Source organism: Hyaena hyaena, unplaced genomic scaffold, assembly GCF_003009895.1.
Source record: "Hyaena hyaena isolate Hyena2069 unplaced genomic scaffold, ASM300989v1 scaffold_457, whole genome shotgun sequence".
Lineage (NCBI taxonomy): Eukaryota > Metazoa > Chordata > Mammalia > Carnivora > Hyaenidae > Hyaena > Hyaena hyaena.
Genome location: NW_024081088.1, coordinates 229,006 through 250,262, shown reverse-complemented (window position 1 = coordinate 250,262; position 21,257 = coordinate 229,006). Strand labels below are relative to the sequence as shown.

Below are 21,257 nucleotides of genomic sequence, written 5' to 3'. Positions count from 1 at the left end.
AACCTGGTCCGGGCAGAGACTGGCACAAGAGGAGAAAGCTGTCACTTCACCAAATCAAGATGCTCTGTGACTCTCTTGTTGCAACCCCAGACAGAACACTTGTAACATCATTTTTCTTATTTATCCAACTAGTTTGACAGTTCTCTTAGGAACATTGAGGTTTTCATACCTAAAAGTTCAAGTGTTCTGCACATAGTAGGCATTCTGGGCTGCCTTTGCGGTGCGTGCCTGCATCAGAGCGCGTAGCCGCGGGGGCTAAAGCGCAGCTGCACTCTTCTGGAAAGCCAGCACCCACAGAGCAGCATTTACCCAGACTGTAGGTGTGGGGCCGGGGGTGCTTTGGCCACGAGGTAGTGGGCATTCATACTCACTTTTCCAGGTGCTTCTGTGGAGACTCCCTGACACGCGTCTTTGTGCCCTCACCTCCTAAGTGACACAAAAAATTGTATGATCATCATTGATCTATGTCTTTCCTAGTGGAACTTCGTTTCCTCAGGACCGGTGCTCTGTGTCCACATGATTAGTCTGGGCACCTATGCTTAGGAAAGCGTTTAATACTGGTTATGGACTGAATGATAGCTCTGGAAGAAAAGTTCAAGAAGGAGTCAGAAAAAGTGCAGAGTCAGGACAGAATTACAGATGAAATGTATGAAACCAGAAGTGGCTCTGAGTAGAACCATTATAATGTAGATCAAACATCAGGTATAGCAGATGCACAAAGTAGAATCTCAGTATCTATGGATTACTACAGCCTTTGTCCCCACCACGTCCTATGCTGAGCATCTTACAAGAGAAAAGGGGCTTCTCCACCTGTCACTGTTCCATAGGCTGTGGGAGCTCATCTTGCACCAAGTCCTTGCAATTCAGAGAAGGAGGAGCTTGGTTCACTACAGTTTTCAGGCCTTGAACCGAAACTTTATTGGAGGTTCCACCAAATCACAACCTGTGACTGAGTCTCCTCCCTCATAAGATTCCCATTGGATAGGTTTTTTTTGCTGGCAGTTCCAACAAGCCTAAAATTCCAGTCAATCAAGAAATCAGGAGGAAAAAATCCAGCAGAGTCTCGACTTCCTATTACAAGGACAGTCAGCTTCTGAAAAATGGAGTGTCAACACTGAGCCTTCTATCCTGGACCTCTCCAGATATCCTGGACCTCTCTGGAACTCACCAGATTTTATTGCTCTTGTACAGAATGGATTAACTTTCTATACTAGGTTTCAGGAATAAATGATAGTTGTGTAAGTGAGTCAGTCTAGCTTTTAGGTGTCAAGATTTCCTGGTATGTAAATGATAATGTACAGAAGAAGACGACACACACTCAAAGTTTCTGTAAATCCAAGTGCTGCCAACAGCCAAGAGAGTTCCATGAACTTGAAAAGACTCCGCGCCAGAAGCATGAGCCAGCACTGCAGAGGTTATAATTTCTTGCTCTGCATTGTGTCCTCTGCATTGTCTAATGCACCTGCGGAAACTGAAACAGTGTCGGAGCTATTTCTTTTCTCAGTAACATGGAAAACAAAAGAAAACAAACAGACAATATGAGCCACAAGGTGTTAACTCTGAGGACTTGGTTTCCTGGCGGTCAAGTGCACATCAAGGGCACTGTGTAGCTTTTAGCAGTCCAGATGTCTCCTAGGGTCTCACCCCCACAACATTTCCAAACCGAACACTCAGCCTGGAGCGGAGGTAGATGTAAATGGCCCAGGTGTAGAAAGAGGACCGAAATTCGAGTTTGAGGTTCAACGACACATGCTGTTTGAAACAAGGTCATTGCTCCACCACAACATGATAATGCAAAACTGGCATCTGCCAGGGAAAGAAAATGCAGTGCTTTGAGAACTGGAAAAAGTAGTCAAGAATTCAGAGCCTTGAGTTTACATTTCATGGGTATCAGGGCCTTTGAGGAACACTGATTTTTCTCTACAAAGCAAAATGAATACTGTCCCCTACAGGTGAATGCCTTCAGGTCATGAAGAGGTACTGGGTGACAGGAAATCAAAGACCACGAGTATGTTGGTGGCATTTCCTAAATGCATTCTGAGCGTACATGGATTCTAGTAGTTCACAGTGACCTCAAGAAGCAGACTACGGGGGGGGGGGGGGGGGGGGGGGGGCGCAGCCAGGCCGTAAGGCAAGAAGGCTGTACATTAACGCTGCTCAGTGCCCATAAGCTTATACCTTTATTAGATTAGATAATACTATATATTATATGCTAGGATGTTAAGCAAATAAATACATAAAAGACAATGCACATAATTACCTGACTAGTTTTTGCCACCACTCACCACTCACACTGATTAGATTTTCTGCTGCCCAGGCCAGTGCAAACCCATTGCTCTGGGGCTGTCGAGGGGTGTACGGATCCCTTCAATCTGAAAAGCTAGTAAGGAAGGAACAGCAAGTAACCCTAACCCTAACCCTAACCCTAACCATCAGGGCCCAGGAACGTGTCAGAAAGTGTGGCTGGTGGGGAGAGGGGATCCAAACCGATTTCTTGGTCCTGTATCTCTTCTTCTGGTAACAAGCCTCCTTGACCTGAAGCGGCCCCATGAAACCTCAGGAGCGGCGGGAGAAAGAAAGATGCGAGGTGACCCGGGGTGACCGGAGCCTCCCCACCGCGGCGCGTCAGCGCACGGAGGCGAGCCTGGGGACCCAAAAGGAGGGCCAGGGAGCAGCGCGGGGCCGCACGGAGGCGCCCCCGCCGCGAGCTTCCGCGCACGTGGCCGCGGGGCGGGCCGCGCTCCCCCCGCCTCGCGGGCTCCCGGAGCGGCCAGGGCGCGCGGCGGCGGGCGGGGGCGGACCCGTGCGCAGGGCTCCTGGCCGCTTTCCAGGTCGGCGCACTAATACGGGCGATGAGGCTTCGCGGCTCCAGTCTGACTGACGCCGGCTGGGGCCGCCGCCGCCGCCGCCGCTGCAGCCGCTGTCTCGGTCCCCGCCGCCGCCGCCGCCGCCGCCGCCGCCGCCGGGCCCTGCAGCCCTGGGCGCGCGCAGCCAGCCTGTGAGTGCGCGGCGCTTGGAGCGGGCGGCCGGGGACCCACGGCGGGGGGCGCGGGGGGGTGGGGGCAGCCGGCCCAGGGGTGGGGGAGGGATGAGTGACTTCGTGGGGAACAGGTAAGAGATGCCCTCCCCGGCGCGCGCGCTGGGCGAGCGCGCGTGTACGTGCGTTTGCGGCTAAGTTGTTCTTCCCCGAGGGGAGCCTTCGAGGCCGTTGGGTGTGTGGCTCGGTCCTTTGTACTCTCCGTCTCCGTATTTCTTGGTGGAGCCGGGGTGGGGTGGGGTGGGGCCGGAGGGGACCGCTCCGGGGAGTTGGCGGCGCGCCCTCCGCGTCGCCCCAGCCGCCGGCCGGCGACACCTGGGGCCCGCGGGAGGATGCTGGCTGGTCCCGCTTTGGGGGCGCCGGCCGTGCGGGGCTGCGGCCCAGGGCGCGGGCGGGGGCGCGCGCTCGCCCCCCGGCCCCCTGCGCTGGGCGCCGCGCGGGGGCCGAGCACCGAGGACTGGCGCCGTGGAGACCCAGACTCAGAGCTGAGTAACTGTTTGTTGTGACCGAAAATGGGGGGTGGGGTGGGGTGGGGTGGGGGGTGGCAGTGGAGAAATCGGGGTGGGGGTAGTAACTGCGACTCAGCTGGCCTCGCTGGCCTCCTGGCTCCTAGGATTTTTACTCTGCTTACCTTTGGGGCACGCGAAGAGGGAAGGGGGGTGGAAAAAAGTTAGGAATGTTGTTGAAGCGTCTCCGGGCTAGCGCTCGGATCGTGCTGGGAGCTGGGATGTTTGTCTTTTCCTCCGCCTGCCATTCGGTGCCAGCTCTCCGCAGAAGGGAGGGGGCGAGGTGGGGAACAGATACCGGAGACTAACTGACGCCAGCGTTGTGATCGGAAGGAGGAGCGCGGGGAAAACAGTTTTATGGATGGCTGATCGCTGACAAGCCTTCCCGTTACTGTTCTTTCGTCGTCCCACCCTTGACAGTGGAAATTTCAAATGATAATTTAGAAGTACTCCGTGGACTTGTTTCCGGGTAGGAAGTGGTACTCCTGAGAAATAGCCTACAAATGATGGAAATCTAGTTTTGGAATACGATTGCATGTAAATTATTTACCCGGTAATTAACAGTCGGATGCACCCCCACAGGACACTGTGGATTGCTTTTAATGGATCCAATTTACAAGTGCCGTTTCAGTGGTTTGCCAGATTTCTGGGCTGCTCTTTTGAAAGTGTGGTTTAGCAGGAATAAGAAGAAGAGAATTGTAAAGTCGTAAGGCATTTAATAATTCCGTCTGCTTGGCCATCAGCGGGCAGAGCTTTGGGGCATCCTTCAGAGTGAGCGAAATGTTCATACTACCAACATATCTTCCGCCTTAGGAGTCCTGTTGGTGTGAGGGAATGCCATGGGATGTTTATATTTTAAAAATAGCGATCTATATTTAAAAAGGAAGTAAAAGTGAAACCCGGACACATTCCCTAACTCCGTGTTCAATACTGAGTCTTTTTATGCTTGTAGGAAACCCTGAACAAGATTTTGGACTGCTTTCAAGTTCGTGGTTATCCAAGAAGGACACTGCAGATAAGAAAATGATGTAATAGTTTATAAGTAAGGAGCATTTTTAAAGACGAGAGAAATTTAAAATGAAATACCAGAAAAGTAACTTTTAGCTATAATAATTGCCTTCATTGATGGCAGGGCAAGTCTTAGCAGACAGCCTCGGCCTCTTAGTGCCTTCTGACCCAACCAATTCCCATTTTTATGCTTCACCGGCTCTCTTTGTCAGAGTTGTTTTATGCTTCAGCTCTGGTTTTAAGCTAGGTTTCAGAGAATGCCAACATACTCTTGATCTGAGCAAACTCATTTTTATCAGTACAGTGTTTACTAGGGATCAAAGGAATAAACAAATTTTAGGTGAAACCTCTAAGTACTTTACAGTCCTCACGTCTCTGTCATCAGTATCTTAAAGTCAGCATGAGTGATTTGACTTTTCTCCTTTAAAATATTTTTCTTTTCCTTCTGTATCCTCAGTTAATGGCTAATCAGAGAATGTTCACAGATGTCAACTACTGCATCCCTGATTGCCCAAGACATGGAATAAGAAAGAAGAGTTTTGTTGACTTTTTTTTTAATGAAACATTGCCAAGGATATCTATAAGTAATAAACAACTGGCAAATTTGTTTATGCTTTCTGTCCCTGTGGTCAGTCGGAGGGGAAAAAAAAATCTGTCAAGAAATTATTTCATAAAGACTAAAATATTCAATTTCAGTGTTACAAGTAGTTTAATTGTGATTAATGAGAGTACAATTTCCTTTGCCATATTGGAGAGCTGATGTTTCATGAGCGGTCACTGTAGTACTTAGGCGGCTAACTGGTTTATATCTTACATTCCTTTTGCAATAAATAAAGTAGTAATTTCATCATATTCTATTTTATTATTTCAGAAATAATACTTATCCACAGAGTGTACTCTGATTTAAGGTAAGGTAAAGGGTGTGGAAAATGAAGACCTTTTTCATTTCTCAAAGCATACGAATTAAATTTTAAGCCTCTAACAAAGCTTGGTGCAGATTTTGTTTACTGTTTCTAACATTTGGAGAGGAATTTAGAAACAGGGAAGTGTCCAGAATAAAAGAAAAAAGACAGCAGTATGTTCAAAGCATGAATCTCTTCAAATAGTTGTAATTCTAGGCTGTTGGATTTATATTTCCTTGGTTACTGTTGCTAGTGAGTTGAAAAGTTATCTAAAGCAAAAAAAAAAAAAAAAAAGCAAACAGCAAATTTATAAGTAGTTGCAACAGTATGAGCATGCTTTATAGGTTTTTTTTTCTATTAACCTAGTGAATGTCCGTGTCGTGAGTCGTCACATAACAAAAAAAATAAACAATTACCCCTTGGCAATGAACTAACCTTTTAAAATAAATATTCCTATAAATAGTGTCTCTTAAGAAACGTGTGCTAACTAAAGTTGTTAAGACTTCAACAGAGCTGTTAGCATTAGAAGCCATCACACCCGTGAAAGCTGGGTATTAATTGTGCTAGTGTACTTCATCCTGACGCTTCCACCCCGAACCATCCTGAACACCGTGTACTTCTCTCCTTTGGTGGCAGCCTCTGGCTGACCCCAGACTACTTCTCCCGGCTTATCTTCCTTCTCCTTCCATATTTTATGCTGTCATTGAAATAATGGGTTGTAATTCCCCACGCATGTCGTGGCTCTCCTGTTCCCTGCATCGTTCTTACTCACGCGAAGGCCTAGAATGCCGTCCCCGGGTTCCCAGCCTGTCACCTGCTCCTCAGACCTGTCTGCATCTTCCCCATCTCTGTGGCCCTGTATAGGTGCTGCCTCCACAGAACTTTCTAATGACCCTGGTCTCGGGTGTGTCCTCCTTTGAGCTCCCGCGGCGCTTTGCGTTTTCCACCGTTGCCGCAGCGCATCTTGTATTAAGTTACTCGTGCTAATTCATTTCTTTTCTTCAGTCAGTGTTTTCAAGAGCTGTGAAGGAAAGGACCATAATTTCACCCATCTTTTTCATTCCCTTAATACGAACCACAGTGGCCAGCATGGTGCTCAGCCGATAAATATTAAGTGACACGTCGTTCACTGAACCCATGTTTGTTTCTGAAATAAAAATCTGTAAAGGAGTGGCCCCCATGCAGTCGGTGTTAGCATTCGTTCCGTCTTTCAAGAAGCCTGTGTTGACCTTGAGCTAGGACTTTGTTAAGAGGCTGTGGAGAATTAGCCCTGAAACCCCTGAAGTCCTGTTGAGCCTCTTCTCCTGAATTCAGTGGCTGAGCATTACAGTCAGGAAAGCTTATATGATACTCTTATTGCATTAGCAATTCTCCATATCAGATTCACTAAATACACAATGGAAACCATTTAGCAAAAAACCCCCCAGATTTTAATGTGATATGGCTGCCCCTGTGAAACTCTAATGTGATTCCACGGAAAATCGCTAACACGATATGCTGACCCCTCTCCCCGCCCCCACCATAGCTACATAAAAATTGATACTGTTTTCAGTGTATATATTTCAAACTATGCTCAAAAAAGAAGAAACAGACTGCTGCTGAGATGAGCTTCTGTTTGGGTCCGGGTGAGTGTATTCAGGGTCTCGCTACCAGCCACGACAGAGAGCTGAAGCTCCCCTCCGTGCTTCGCTTCCTGTGTTACCAAACAACACTAAATCATTTTGTAAAATGTGTCATGTTCTGTTAAGTGCCTCAGAATTAATAGAGATAATATGATGTAAAAATGTAATTTGTATATAAGTATCACGCTTCTATATTACATTCGATTTTACAGTTTTACTTGGGAAGGCTAATCAAGTCAAAACCAATTTTCTAAGAAGCAAAGAGATTCTGACAAAACTTGAAATTCGAAACTTAAAATGAAATGCAAAACCATTAGGAAGCAAATGATAAATGTGTATACAGCTCTGTATCATTTTAGAAGTCATAAACATTGAAAGGATTTTGGTTCTTCCCCTTCATTCTCTAACCCATATTTAATGCAAAGACAAAAATTTAACCCATAAAAGGAGTCCTCCAAAGTTCTGATTTTTCCTATAAAGACAATTTTGAGTTTTTTTCTGGGGGGAAAATGCCAAATACCACATTTTTTCCTCTCTTTTTGTGTTAATGATGACCTGATACCATTGGTGGAATTCATATATAAGTATATGAATTTCCCGTTGGAGAAATTTAATATTTGATCACTTCCTTTTCCCCTTTTGCAAATTTAATTTTGAAGGACTATAAATGGAAAATGTATTCCTCAGTTCATGAAATGGAAGCAGTCTTTGCTTTATAAAAACACTGCCATTTCCAGGGATGACCATTCATTCCAGATCTGCAGTAGCTGCTTTTCTACCTCTGGGCCAATAATTATAAAGTGCACATGTGCTCTCTGGGCCACCCTGCCGGGGAGACGCTGGAGATTCGTTCTGAAACCACCTAGGGAGAGGCTTTGGGAGCAGTGGAAGTGTGAACACTCTGCAAGTAGACCCAGCTTGGACTGAGAGCACTTCCCAGGCTGAAGCAGGCCCAGAGCCTTCACCAAACCCTGCTTTATCCCAAGGAATATCTTCTTCCATGGAGCCTAGTGTTTTTCACTTTTAATCTGTTAAATTGCTTGGAAGCTGATCAAATGTCGATTTGCTTTAGTTAGTGTGTATGTGACTGTGTGTTTTGATTTGAATTTACAAAATGCAAAAATTGTGCCTTGTGTAGTGTGGATAGAAGATAGACCCGGAACTGTATGTTGAGACAGTTTATCAGAAGCCTTTAGGAGTTTGTCTTGAGTACTTGCGGGCGGGCTGTGGGAGGTTTAGAGCATTTTTTTTTTTTTTTTTTTTTTTTGGAGAGTTTGATAGATGGTGAAGTTCAACCAGTGTGCTGGGAGTTGCTTTCTGAATTCTTGTATCTAAATTTAACTGACTTGGGAGCCACACATTTCAGAAAATAACTCCAAAAAGGACTCACAGACTCCGTCAGAGTTTTCCATCTCGTGGTAGAATAGTTGACTTCTAGTATTCATGCTTCACTATAAATCCATTAATCCACCTTGCTTTATTCTTTGCTAGGAATCACACAGGAGAGAACTGGAGTTTGGCTGGAGCAGGAAGGAGAAAGAGTTACTTGCAAAGTTTGCTAATGGGCTCAGTCGTGAGGATTCGAGGCACCTTAGCTTGGACAGGCTTATGCATGCCAAAGGCAGCCATCGCTTATTTGGGCCGGTGTTAGTTCAGAGGATCTCAGTGGGCTGGCCAAGGAACATATTAGCACTCAGAACACTGTTTCTCTGGGAAAATGCATTCCAGTTTCCAAATGACTACCCCGAAACTGGCACAACTTGTTCAATAAGTGGTACTGCCAGTGATTAACGGTTATGATTAATGATATGAGTGATTATGGTTTTGCTTATGATTAATGGTTATGATTGATGATATGAGTGACTATCAAAAGCCAGTGAATGGGGAATGTGAGAAAATGTGTTACAGCTCAAAAGATTTTAGTTCCCGTGTGGGTTGCTTTCATTTGTTGGTGTGTTGAAATCATTCTTTCCTTGTTTTTTAATGGCAGTAGAATTTCATTTTTAGGAGCAAAAGGTAGATCAGATGTTTGTCAAAGACAAACCTGTGTGTACAAAAATGCTTCCTTTAGGGCTTATTGGTTAACTGTGTTTACATAGAACAGTCATTAGGTGTTGGCTGTGTTTGCAAACAATGGCAAGTTGGTGCCCAGGTATTTCAAAGGAGTGGCACTTCCTTTCTGTGGTCATTCATCTAAACTGATTGCAAATACACATTTTAACTTTGTTAAAAAATTTGGGTTTAAAAATGTGATTTTGTGGGGCGCCTGGGTGGCTCAGTCCGTTAAGTCTCCAACTTCGGCTCAGGTCATGATCTCTCGGTTCGTGGGTTTGAGCCCCACTTTGGGCTCTGTGCTGACAGCTCAGAACCTGCTTTGAATTCTGTGTCTCTCCCTCTCTTCCTCCCCAACTCAAACCCTTTCCCTCTCAAAAATGCATAGACATTAAAAATATTTTTTTAAATAAAATATGATTTTGTGGATGTAGTAATTGCTCTAGAAAGTGGGACTTATAAATTTAGGGGCTTATATGGGTTATTCATTCTGTCGTTGTTTTCTCTGTGCCTCTTGTACTTACACTGCCTGTGAGGCCCCAAGCCCTAAGGACCATATAACAAAATAAAGTAACAGAAGCAAATAAAATCTTGATCCGTAGGATATCATCGCCTAATTAGAAAAAGAGAGGTCAGGAAGGCAAATATCAGAAAATTTGTCCAATGGTAAATTTCATTATGCAAAAAAAAAAAAAAAAATCTATTTGGATTTCTCTATATTCTTTCCTGGTTAGAATGCCATTTTTACTTTGTGTGAATTTTGAGATACTCTTGAGAAGGATAATTAGAATGATCCATTTGGAGTTTAGGACTCTAAATGAAAGTGAAATAGTAAGTATAATGGGAATAAAGATTTTTGCTGTAAGTCCTTGTGAGAAGTTAAGGATGCTGAAGACGTCCCTGGGCCTGGAATTGTACTACTGTGTCTGTCAGGAGAAGAGGCCTTACTTACTTCTCCGGTTTTCCTCCGCGACCCTTTTGAGGGTCTTCTTTTATCACCTTCCTGGCAATAATATGTTGAGATTTTGTCTCCCTCCATAGACTATAATATCCAGAGGGAAGGGGCCATGTTTTATCTTAAAATACCAGCACCGGGGCGCCTGGGTGGCTCAGTCGGTTAAGTGTCTGACTTCATCTCAGGTCATGATCTCACGGTTTGTGGGTTCGAGCCCCGCATCGGGCTCTGTGCTGACGGCTAGCTCAGAGCCTGGAGCCTGCTTCACATTCTGTGTCTCCCTCTCTTTCTGACCCTCCCCTGCTCATGCTGTTGCTCTCTCTCTCTCAAAAATAAGTGAAATATTTAAAAAAAAAATACCAGCACCTATGATGCTTGATACATTTAGTTTCTTCCTTCAGCCATGGTCCTTTCTCTTCCCGAAGATATGTTGGTTTTTTGTTTTTTTTTTTCTTTTAGAATAAGGTGGAAGGAAGGATGAAGCATTTGGATTTTAATCTGTAGGCGAAAGAAAACTATTAAATTTTAACCTGTGGTCAAAAGAAAAATACTGAAGGGTTTGAGGAGGAGAATCACAGCATCAAAGGGGTGTTTGAAAGAGATTGAAGACACATTGAAGTGGCCTGGTACTTCTCAGTAGCCACTTAATATCAAGCAAAGCTGGTGAGATGGTGTTTGACACACCATCTCCACTGCTTCATGAATGTCATCGGCAGTTAAAAATCTGAGTTTCCCCAAAGAGCAAACCGTAACACAGTTATTAGTGGTCCTTATCCATCAGTTTATAATCTCCAGCTCAAGCAGTCCTTGGCTGGGAAACTCAACCTCCCACAACACACACACATCAACAACACTTTAAAAATTACCCACACACCGTTTAACAAAAACACTTCACGTATTATTTATAGCCATTCGACACTTTGCAGGTATTCCCGTACAGGTCAGTGTTCTCTCTAACAGAACCTTAAGTAGAAAGACTATTAAATGCCCAGGAAGGAGGGAATGCAGTATATGCTTTTGCTTGTCAAAGGAATTTGTTCTATTACATCAGCAAAGCAATGGCTCAGAATCAGAAGTGAGATTAATTATATAGGGCTTAATAATGTTGTAGTTTATGTTATTGATAAAACTGGATTTTACCTTGATTCGTGCAACATTTATTGTGTGCCAGACCTAGTTCTTAGGGAGTTCGACCACTCTATAGCATGGCCTGTGGCCTCCAGGAAGAGTGGAGCTTCTCTGGGGAAAACAGATAACAAAGGTAAGGGTGTCCTCTGTGCTTTTGTGAAGGAATATGCTAGGTGCCATGGAAGCCCAGAGGAGCTGTGGAGAGCTGATTAACGCCTGGGGCCATAGGGGAGGTTTCCGGGATGTAGCTGCATGCAGGCCTCGGGCAGAAGAGAAGCAGGAAAGGGCAAAGGGAGTGAGGGTTGAGGAGGCTGGGAATGCCCTTTGAGGAGAAAGACTGTGAAGAGCCTGGTTTGAAAGTGATGCTTAGGGGCGCCTGGATGGCTCAGTCGGTTCAACATCCGACTTTGGCTCAGGCCATGATCTCACGGTTCGTGGGTTCAAGACCCGCGTCGGGCTCTGTGCTGACAGCTCAGAGCCTGAAGCCTGCTTTGGATTCTGTGTCTCCCTCTCTGTCTGCCCCTTCTCCCCTCACATTCTGTCTGTCAAAAATAAATGTTTAAAAAATTAAGAAAAAAAAGAAAATGATGCTTAAATCATCAAATCTTACCCATGATTCTGCTTTCCTCCTCCCTCTCCCCCCATGTAAAATATATAAAGGCACACTCCTAGAAATTTGCAGATGGGCCACCTGGCTGGTCAATTGCTGGGGCATGTACCTCTTGATCTCGAGGTTGTGAGTTTAGTCCCCAACATTGGGTATAGAGATTACTTTAAAAAAAAAAAAAAAAAGATGATGGCTCTATTGGGTAAATATCTGACTCTTGATTTTGGTTCAGGTCATGACTCAAGGTTTGTGAGATCGAGCCCTGGGTGGGGGCTCTATGCTGACAACATAGAGGCCGCTTGGGACTCTCTCCCTCTCCCTCTCTCTCTGCCATCCCCCCCACTTGTGCATACATGTTTGCACACACACTCTGCCTCAAAAGAAATGAACAGTAAAATAAAATATTAAAAAAAGAAGAAATTTGGAGACCAACTTTTTAAAGCAGAAATAAAATACTTTTAACCCCAACACATGGAGATAGTTACTGTCTTATTCTGCTTTAGTCTCAGTCCAAGATGTGCCACTAAAAAGTATGTGAGGATCTGCTTTGGACCTGGAATGACAGGCCATTAGGGGCCCAACAGGGAGGGCACTCTCTGGGGGTGGGCAGATGACGCCCAGTGGGCCACAGCTGCCGAGGTAGAGCAGACTCACTGAGGACATCTGGGATGGGGCATAGCTAAGAAATATGTGGCAGATCCATCCATGGGATTTGATGACCTGTTGAAAGTGAGATTGAGGAAGAGGAGGAATAAAATTTCCACGGGGTTGTTCTGAGCTGGTTTCTAGCTTGAGCAGGTGGTTGGGGAGTGGCGCTACCAGAAAATATGGAAGAAAAACTGTTTTAAGAAAGCTGATAGGTTCCTAGGTTCCATTTCTTTCTCTTTTAAACAAAATAAGAAACTTTGCTTTTTAGAGCAGTTTTAGGTTCACAGAAAAAATTGAGGGAAAGGTTACCGAGAGTTCCCATATACCTCCTTCCCCCCCCCCCCGCCCCCATGCACAGTGGCTGGTACTGTGGACGTTTTTCACCAGAGTGGTACATCTGTTGCAGATGATCCTACACTGGCACATCATTGTCACCCAAAGTCCATGGGGTGGTGTACATTCTGTGGGTTTGTGCAAATGTGTGATGTGAACATGCTAGTCAGCTGTTGCAGTGTCCTACGCGAGAGTTCCACTGCCCCCACAGTCCTCTCTGCTCTACCTCTTCTTCCATCCTTCTCACGACTCCTAGGTGTAGATCCCTACACTGGAGATCCCTAGGTAGGAGATCGCTACATTGGAACATACTGCATATGAGGATCTTGGAGTATGGACCCAAGTGGTGGTCAAATTTTAATTAAATTTTTTTTAAACCAACAGGGCCCTTTGATCAAAGAAGCCTCATTAAGTGGAGCTGAGTGAAGAAAGGCCACGTGGGCGGAAGGTGGCACCTGAAGAAGGACGGGGTCCGGTGCTTCGCTGTCGCCCTGGTGTCCAGCTCCGGTCCGCCATTGCCTTGCTGCAGCCTGTGAGACTCTCTGCAGTCCCCAGAATTCCGAAGAACTGCATGGTAAGCAATTCTGGAGCCAGGAGGAAGGGCTGGTCGTTCCCAGATGCAGCGACCTCAAACTCTCATGCTTTTTGTACCTGCTGTCTGCTTTTCAGTAGTTTTTTCATTTTGTTTTGTCTGACGTGTTTTGGTCCCTTTCCTTGGGGCCAGGCTGCCAGCTTTGACGTCATGTGCTGTCAGGCACCTGCTAGTGGCATCTCCTCACCTGTCTCCCAGTTTGCTGCTCTGATTTGCTGTAAACCTGCTTGGGGAACCTAAGTCGCAAATAGTTGCAAGTGGGTCCTGTGTGATCTTTTCTGTACAGACTTGGCAACATCCATTTTGGCAGGTCCAGCTCTTTTTGGCTTGTTTGTAGTTCTCAGTTGGGTTTTGTGCAGATGGAACTGCTGGATAGTCAAATTTTATACAGTGATCACCTCATTTCTGTTGGGGTCCATTTATCTTCTTGCCTTTCCCTCCTTTCTGACTGCTTCTGGAATTATGTAGAAAGTATAAATTGTGGCCTCAGAAATATCTGTCCCCAGCTCTGTTGGGTGAATCATAGCATTTCATGCTGATTAGGAAGAATGTGATGTCATAATTTTGATTCCTAATTAGATGCTAATATGTTGAGATGGTTGAGGCTGGTTTGTTGTTGTTTTTTTTTGTTTTGTTTTGTTTTTTTTTTGCTTTTTATGTGAACCCTTACCCTCTTTTTCCCTTCTTTGACGCTGATGATTTTTTTAAATTGTTTTTCTTTCTTTTCTTTTCTTATTTTTTTTTCTTGGTACCTAGTAACTTCTACGGTGGGGCATATAGGAGGGATAAGTCGAAGTGTACCCAAATACTTCTGTTACTAATAAAAAATAGCATCTTTGCATTAAGTTTACAGTGTTCGAACTGCTTTGGCACATATCCTCTCGGTATGAAAAGTAGTGATTTTTCTTTCAGTTTTGCAGAGGAGGAAATAAGATAAAAATGATTGATTACTTAAAGGTCACATTTAGTGAGGAAGCCAGCATTCAGATTCAAGTCTTCTTCCTCCACATCCTTCCTCCAAATATTCATTATATCATGTTGCATCTTGTTGCTGGAGGCACTGGTTACATTGTGGGACCTTCCATTTCTGGAATGGTGTATAGCACCTCCAAGCATATGCTGATGACAGTGTAAAGAATAGAATGTGGAATGGTACAAACTTAAACTGTAGTCTTCCCAAGATTGTTTTGACATTCTCTTACAACAGTCTTCTGAGTTGCTTACCATTAAAATATTCAGTCATGTTGTTACTATTCAGAATACCACGTGGAAAAAAATGTGTAACATTTTACATCTACCTTAAAAGTGGCCCAAACGATTAGGTGTGTTTGTTAGATCCCCACTTTGCTGCTCTGTTGCCTGTTCTTCCCTTTCACTACATTTGGCATCACTAAAATATCAAACAGGCAATAGAATAATAATTCTATCTCCAGAAGTGATACCGAGAAACAGTAAAAAATGTTGTCTCGTCTCTTTATTAAAACACACACACACACACACACACACGCACACACACACCCCAATTCTATGGGCACCTGGGTAGCTCAGTCGGTTGCACCTCTGGCTTCGGCTCAGGTCCTGATCTTACAGTTTGGTTCATGAGTCCAAGCCCGGTGTTGCGCTCTGTGCCTGCTTCAGATTCTGGGTCTTTCTCTCTCTCTGCCCCTCCCCCACTCCTGCTGTCTCTCCCCCACTCCTGCTCTGTCTCTCTCACTCTCTCTCAAAAATAAAGAAACATTTAAAAAATGTGCAAAATTAAATAAACAATTCTAGGGGTGCCTTGGTGGCTCAGTTAAGCGCCCGACTCTTGATTTCGGCTCAGGTCATGATCTCACAGTCATGAGTTCAAGCCCCTTGTCAGGCTCTGTGTAGATGGTACTGATCCTGCTTGGATTCTCTTTCTCACCTTCTCTCTCTCTGCCCCTCCCCTGCGCTCTCTCTTTCTTTCTCTTTCAAAATAAATAGATAAATAAACTTAAGAAAAATAAAAAAAATAATTCTAAATCTCCACTGAAACTTAAGAAATGGTATCCAATCAACATTGACATTCTAGCTGAAGAATCAAACTAGATGAGTGTTCAGGAGGACCATATCCCAAGGATTTAAGTGAATGTAAATCAGGTCTATCCCAGTGGCTTATTAAATATAAATTCCAGTGACACCAGTTCACCTCATCACCTCCTGTCATGAACAAGGGCTGCCTGTTATAACCCTGTCTTGGTGTAGGCAAAATATATCACTTTTTATGAGGGCCTTTTGTGAAATTCAGTATTAATATAAAAAGAAATGAAGCTGTTTTGGAAGTTCTATTTTGAAATGAGATTGTGTGTGTACTTTATGCACTGTGATATATTTGTGGGATTTATTGGATGAGACTCAGGCAGTCGTTATGTAGTGACTCTGGGCCACAGTTTTCCCCAATCTACAAATGATGACAAAGTTTAACTTCAAATATTCTTGTACTTAGTTGTGTATTATAGGGTAAATTTATTAACCCAAAAACATTTTCAGGCAGTAGATTCTATTACATTCCTATTAAGGAGGGGTCATAAAGTCAGTTTTATGAAAGAGTGAATTTCAAATTCTGTGGACCTTCTAATGGATTTGAAAACACAAAGATTCTGAGTATTAGTAGCTTTTAATACAACTATGAGATGTGGAGTGTGCCTGAGTGGCTTAGTCAGTTGAGTGTCTAACTCTTGATCTTGGCTCAGGTCATGATCTCATGGGCTCATGCTGACAGCATGAAGCCTGCTTGAGATTCTCTCTCTCTCAAAAATAAATAAACATATATACACATATAGAATAGATACCAGATGTGTTAGTGCATGAAAAGATTTCTATTTTTACTTTCTTTCAGAATGCTCACAGTTGTTGAATCTATAGATGTTTTCTGAATGTAATTATTTGTTTTGACTGAAGGAATTTTATAGTTTGTATTGTAGAAATAACTGATTCCAAGAAAATTAAGCTCAATAATATTGATCGATAGTGTGTAAAATTGCTATTGGTTGGTTCTGGGATAGAAAATAGATCTCATTTAAAAAATAATCTTTATGGACATTATTCTGCTGTATTTTCAGCTTTTTCTTAGCATGGAAACAAATGATATTTTTAAAACAGAACTTCCTTTCTCCCCTAAGCTATGACCATCAGAGAAAATTGATATGTTTACATGAATCAGCATTAAGTGGAAGAAAGGATCTGAAAGGCAGGCAGAATGCCATGGATGGCCCAAAACTATGCTTGTCCTTCACTGAGTTTGGGTTGTTGAAAGGTGATCATCCTTTATACTTGGGTCTGTGGTGTATGTGTGAGGTCCTAACATTTTATATTATCAGGGATTCTAATTCCCTTCAAGACTTGCATGTACCAGTGGCACATTATTTTCCATCTCAAAATTAGATGAAAACCTAAAATTTTGTTAGAGGGAGACCTTATTTGTAAAATCCCTTGAAGGTGGTGATGAAGCAAATTATTATAACATCTGGAGTGAGATTTTTCCACTCTATTTTACTGTGGTACAATACATAAAAGGGACCATTTAAACCATTTTTAAGTGTACAATTCCATCGTATTAAGTTCATCACATGGTTGTGCAACTATCACTACCACCCTTCTCCAGAACTTTTTCACCCCCCAAACTGTAACTGTGTCCCCATTCGGCAGAACTTCATGCCCTTTCCCCCAGTTTCTGCTAACTTCTGTTCTACGTTCTGTCTTTACGAATTTGACTATACTAGTTACTTCATATAAGTGGAATCAAACAAAATTTCTTATTTTTTAAGTTTAGAAATAAACTTACTTTGAGAGAGAAAGATAGCATGTTCATGGGCACAAGTGGAGGAGGGGCAGAGAGAGAGGGAGGCAGAGAATCCCAAGCAGGCCCTGCCTTGCCAGCACATAGCCTGGCCTGGGGTCAAACCCATGAAGCTTGAGATCATGACCCAAGCCAAAATCGGGAGTCGGACACTTAGCCGACTGAGCCACCGAGGTGCCCCCAAATTTGCTCTTCTGTGTCTAGCACATTTCATCAGCATAACATCTTCAGGCTTCTTTCCATGTTGTAGCATGTATCAGAATTTCTTTCCTTTTTAAGACTGAATACTATTCCATTGTGCATATATACCACTTTTTTTGTCTTTTTTTTTTTTTTTTTTTGGTCCAGTCGTGTGTTGATGGACACTTAGGTGGTTTTTCTCCTTTTGGCTGGTGTGAATAATACTATTGTGAATACTGGTGTACAAATATCTGAGTACCTGTTTTCAGTTCTTTTGTATGTACATCTAGGAGTGCAGTTACTGGGTCATTTGGGAATTCTACATTTAATTTTTGAAGAGCCACCAAACTGAACCACTTTATAGTCTCACCAGTGATGCACAAAGATTCTACTTTTTCCACACCCTTGCCAACGCTTGTAAGGTTTTTTTTGTTGATAATAGCTATCCTAATGAGCGTGAAGTGGTATCTCATTGTGGTTTTGATTTGCATTCCCTGATGACTACTGATGTTACGATGTTACCATGCAGTCATATGCTTGTTAACCATTTATATATCTTCTTTGGAGAAATGTCTTATTCAAGAGCTTTGTCCCCTTGCGAGTAGTATTGTTTCTTCTTTTGGTTGTTGACTTATAGGAGTTCTTTATCTAGTCAGGGTATGAATCATTTCTCAGGTACATGATTTACACAGTGTTGTTTTTAAGGGAAAATTTCTAGAACTAGAAAATCTTCTGTATGTGTTTTCCACCTACTTCTGTATGTGATTTTTCACACTTAAGAGTTGATTCTGTGGAATTTCATAACATTTGGTCATCTAAATAAAGTAAATCACATATTTTTTTAAAAAGTCTTTTGTTCTTAAAACCCACTAGTCTTACAGGCACATTGATTTTGAACAAATCATTGTTAGATTTGAGGATATTTAGCCAGCATGAGAGAGAACGGTTCAGTGTATGATAGAACTTTCAGTGACATAGCATTTCAACTGCAAACCAAGTTAGAAGGGACATTTAGCTTTTGTAGGTTTTGAAATTTGGATCACTGAAGAAAATTAGCTGCCATCGCTTCGAGTCTGTTTTTTCAGCATCCTCGACATTTAAAAGTTTTCATTGGAGTTAAGAGAGTTGTAAGGCACCTAAATTAGAAATAGGAATTTTTAAGACTTGTTTCCAGTTCTGCTTTTGTCATATTGATATATTGATAGTGTTGAAAATCCAGCAGCAACTAAACCAAAAACGAAGACATTTAAAAAAGTGTGAGACCCAGGCACCCGGGTGGATCAGTCAGGTCAGCATCCAACTTTGGCTCAGGTCATGATCTCACAGTTTGAAAGTTCGAGACCCATGTTGGGCTCTGTGCTGACAGCTCAGAGCTTGGCGCCTGCTTCTGATTCTGTGTCTCCCTCCCTACCTCCCCCCACCCTTCTCCTGCTCAAGCTCTGTCTCTCTCTTTCTCAAAAAGAAACATTAAAAAAAATTTAAAAAGTGTAATAAGACCTTTTGAACAGAAAAAGGATGAGAAATATTTTTAGTCTCACGTATATGTGAAATCTAAAACAAAACAAAACAAAACAGTGAGACACTGGGTGGCACAGTCAGTTAATTGTGCGACTCTTGATGTTGACTCAGGTCATGATCTCAGGGTTCTTGAGATAGAGCCCACTTCAGGCTCTGTGCTGACAGCATGGAGCCCACTGGGGATTCTCTCTCTCCCTGTCTCTCTCTCTGCCCCTCTCCCACTTGTGCTCAAGATCCCTCTCAAAATAAATAAAATTAAAAGACAAAACAAAATAACAGAAACAAAACCAAGTTCATAGATACACAGAATAGATAGGTGGTTGCCAGAGGTTGAGGACCGGGTGTGGGCAAAATGCATGCAGTGTCAAAAGGTGTACGAACTTCCAGTTATAAAATAAACAAGTCATGGATTGTAATGTACACCGTGGTGCCATAGTTAATAATACTGTATTGTATATTTGAATGTTGCTACAAGAGTGATCTTAAAAGTTTACGTCACAAGATAAAAATGGTGACAGATGTTAACTGGACGTGTTGTGATCATTGTATAGTGTATACAAATATTGAATTATTATGCTGTACATCTGAAACCAATGTAATGTTTTATGTCAATTTTATCTCAACGAGAGGAGATTTTTAGGAAGAATAGATTAGAGAGAGAATAGGATTAGAAGGGAATGACCAGGAGTGAATTTTAAGAAATGAAAGTCTAGGCAGAGTTTCTCACCTACTGGCACTTGGGGCTGAATGATAGTTTTTTTTAAGTTTCATTTATTTATTCTGAGAGAGAAAGAGTGAGAGCATGAGTGGAGTAGGGGCAGAGAGAGAGGGAAAGAAAGAGAATCCTAAGCAGGCTCTGCGCTTTTAGCTCTGTGAGCACAGAGCCCTTCATGGGGCTGGAACCCATGAACTGTGAAATCATGACCTGAGCTGAAACCCAGAGTCACACACTTAACTGACTGAGACACCCAGGGGCCGAAATAAGTCTTTGCTGTGCACACTGTTCTCGGAGTTGTGGGATGTTTAGCAGCATCCTTGGCTTCTATGAACTGGATGCCACTGGGGCTTACTCCCACCAGCCCACTTCTGGCAACTGAAAATGTCTCCAGACATTGCTAGATGACCTGTGGGGAGCTAGGTCATCCCCTCCGCCCTCACTGAGGACCTCTGATCTAGGGTGAAGAGAGCCTGAGCTGTGTTCTGACAGCAGAATGGTCATGAAAAGGTGGTGTGTGTGTGTGTGTGTGTGTGTGTGTGTGTGTGTGTGTGTGTGAAATTTTCAGTAGAGGAGAGGAAGAAAATTTCTGATAGTTAAAATTTATTGAGCATCTACTATTTCCCCAGACACCAGCACTAGGTGACATAGTCGTTTAACGTAATTACTAATAAATATCTGTTAGATGCCAATTTTATGTGAAAGATTGGAGCTACAGAGATGAACAAGACAGCCACATCCTTAAAGACTTTGTTATTTAATAGAGGAGAGACATATATACAAATTATCCAAACTGAAAATAGTAATGTGTATAAGGTACTGCTTGAGAAGATAATTCTATCTCTGATACCTGAGCCAGATTTGAAGGATAAATAGCAATTTCGCCTCCTGTGGTGGGTTTTGCAGGGAGGGTGGTGAACAGCCCATGGTCTTTTTGATCGTAAGACGAAGACCAAATTCATGCAAAGCTCTCTCCAGGCTTTCACCTCTGTCCAGGGAATAAAAGTCCCAGACTGTAATTCTACCTAGGACGACTACACGGGGCAATTGTGCATTTTTCCTGAGGTTGCAGTAGAGCGATTAGTACCTGGCAAATCCCAGAGCTCTGTGATTTTAGTGCTAGTTTATATATTTCACATATCGTGTTAAGACTTCATCAGTCCACGAGGATAAGGAGATGAATATCTCACTCCCGTAATAAGTTAAACTCTGCCAAATTATATCGTTAACACTTCGTTGATTTTGAAAAATTAAATAAGAGGCATATTTGCATCCTGTGATTAACAGTTTCCTTATTAACCAGTAGGTGTACTGTAATGGAACCTGGAAACAGATGGAAACATATGGCTTTATTTGTGGAGTGGCAATATATTGCTTAATCTCACGGGAGCAGTATTTGCTATTATGTAAGAAAAATATAATTATTCAGTGGCAGTTTATAATACGTATTCAACAGGAGCAATACTCTTCATCCTTCCTTAAGTATTTACATTTTTAACATCTTGCAAATTGAAAAAGAAAGTAATGAACATGGAAGAAAATTTGCCGATGGGTTTATCTTAAACTGCCCTACGTGTATGTACTTTAGCTCTGCTGTTTCTTCACTGGCTTCTGTCCCACTAGAAACAATGACT

At 43.1% G+C, this 21,257-nt stretch overlaps 1 protein-coding gene across 2 annotated transcripts in view; it reads left to right on the top strand.

Annotated features, from left to right (window-relative positions):
- The first annotated feature begins 2,962 nt into the window (after positions 1-2,962).
- SMAD9 (SMAD family member 9) overlaps positions 2,963-21,257 on the top strand; it is a 78,937-nt gene continuing 60,642 nt past the window's right edge. For both annotated transcript variants that reach the window (XM_039253655.1, XM_039253651.1), the window contains exons 1-2: positions 2,963-2,998; positions 13,183-13,372. The gene's annotated coding sequence lies outside the window, so the exon portion shown is untranslated. The remainder of the gene's footprint in view (positions 2,999-13,182; positions 13,373-21,257) is intronic.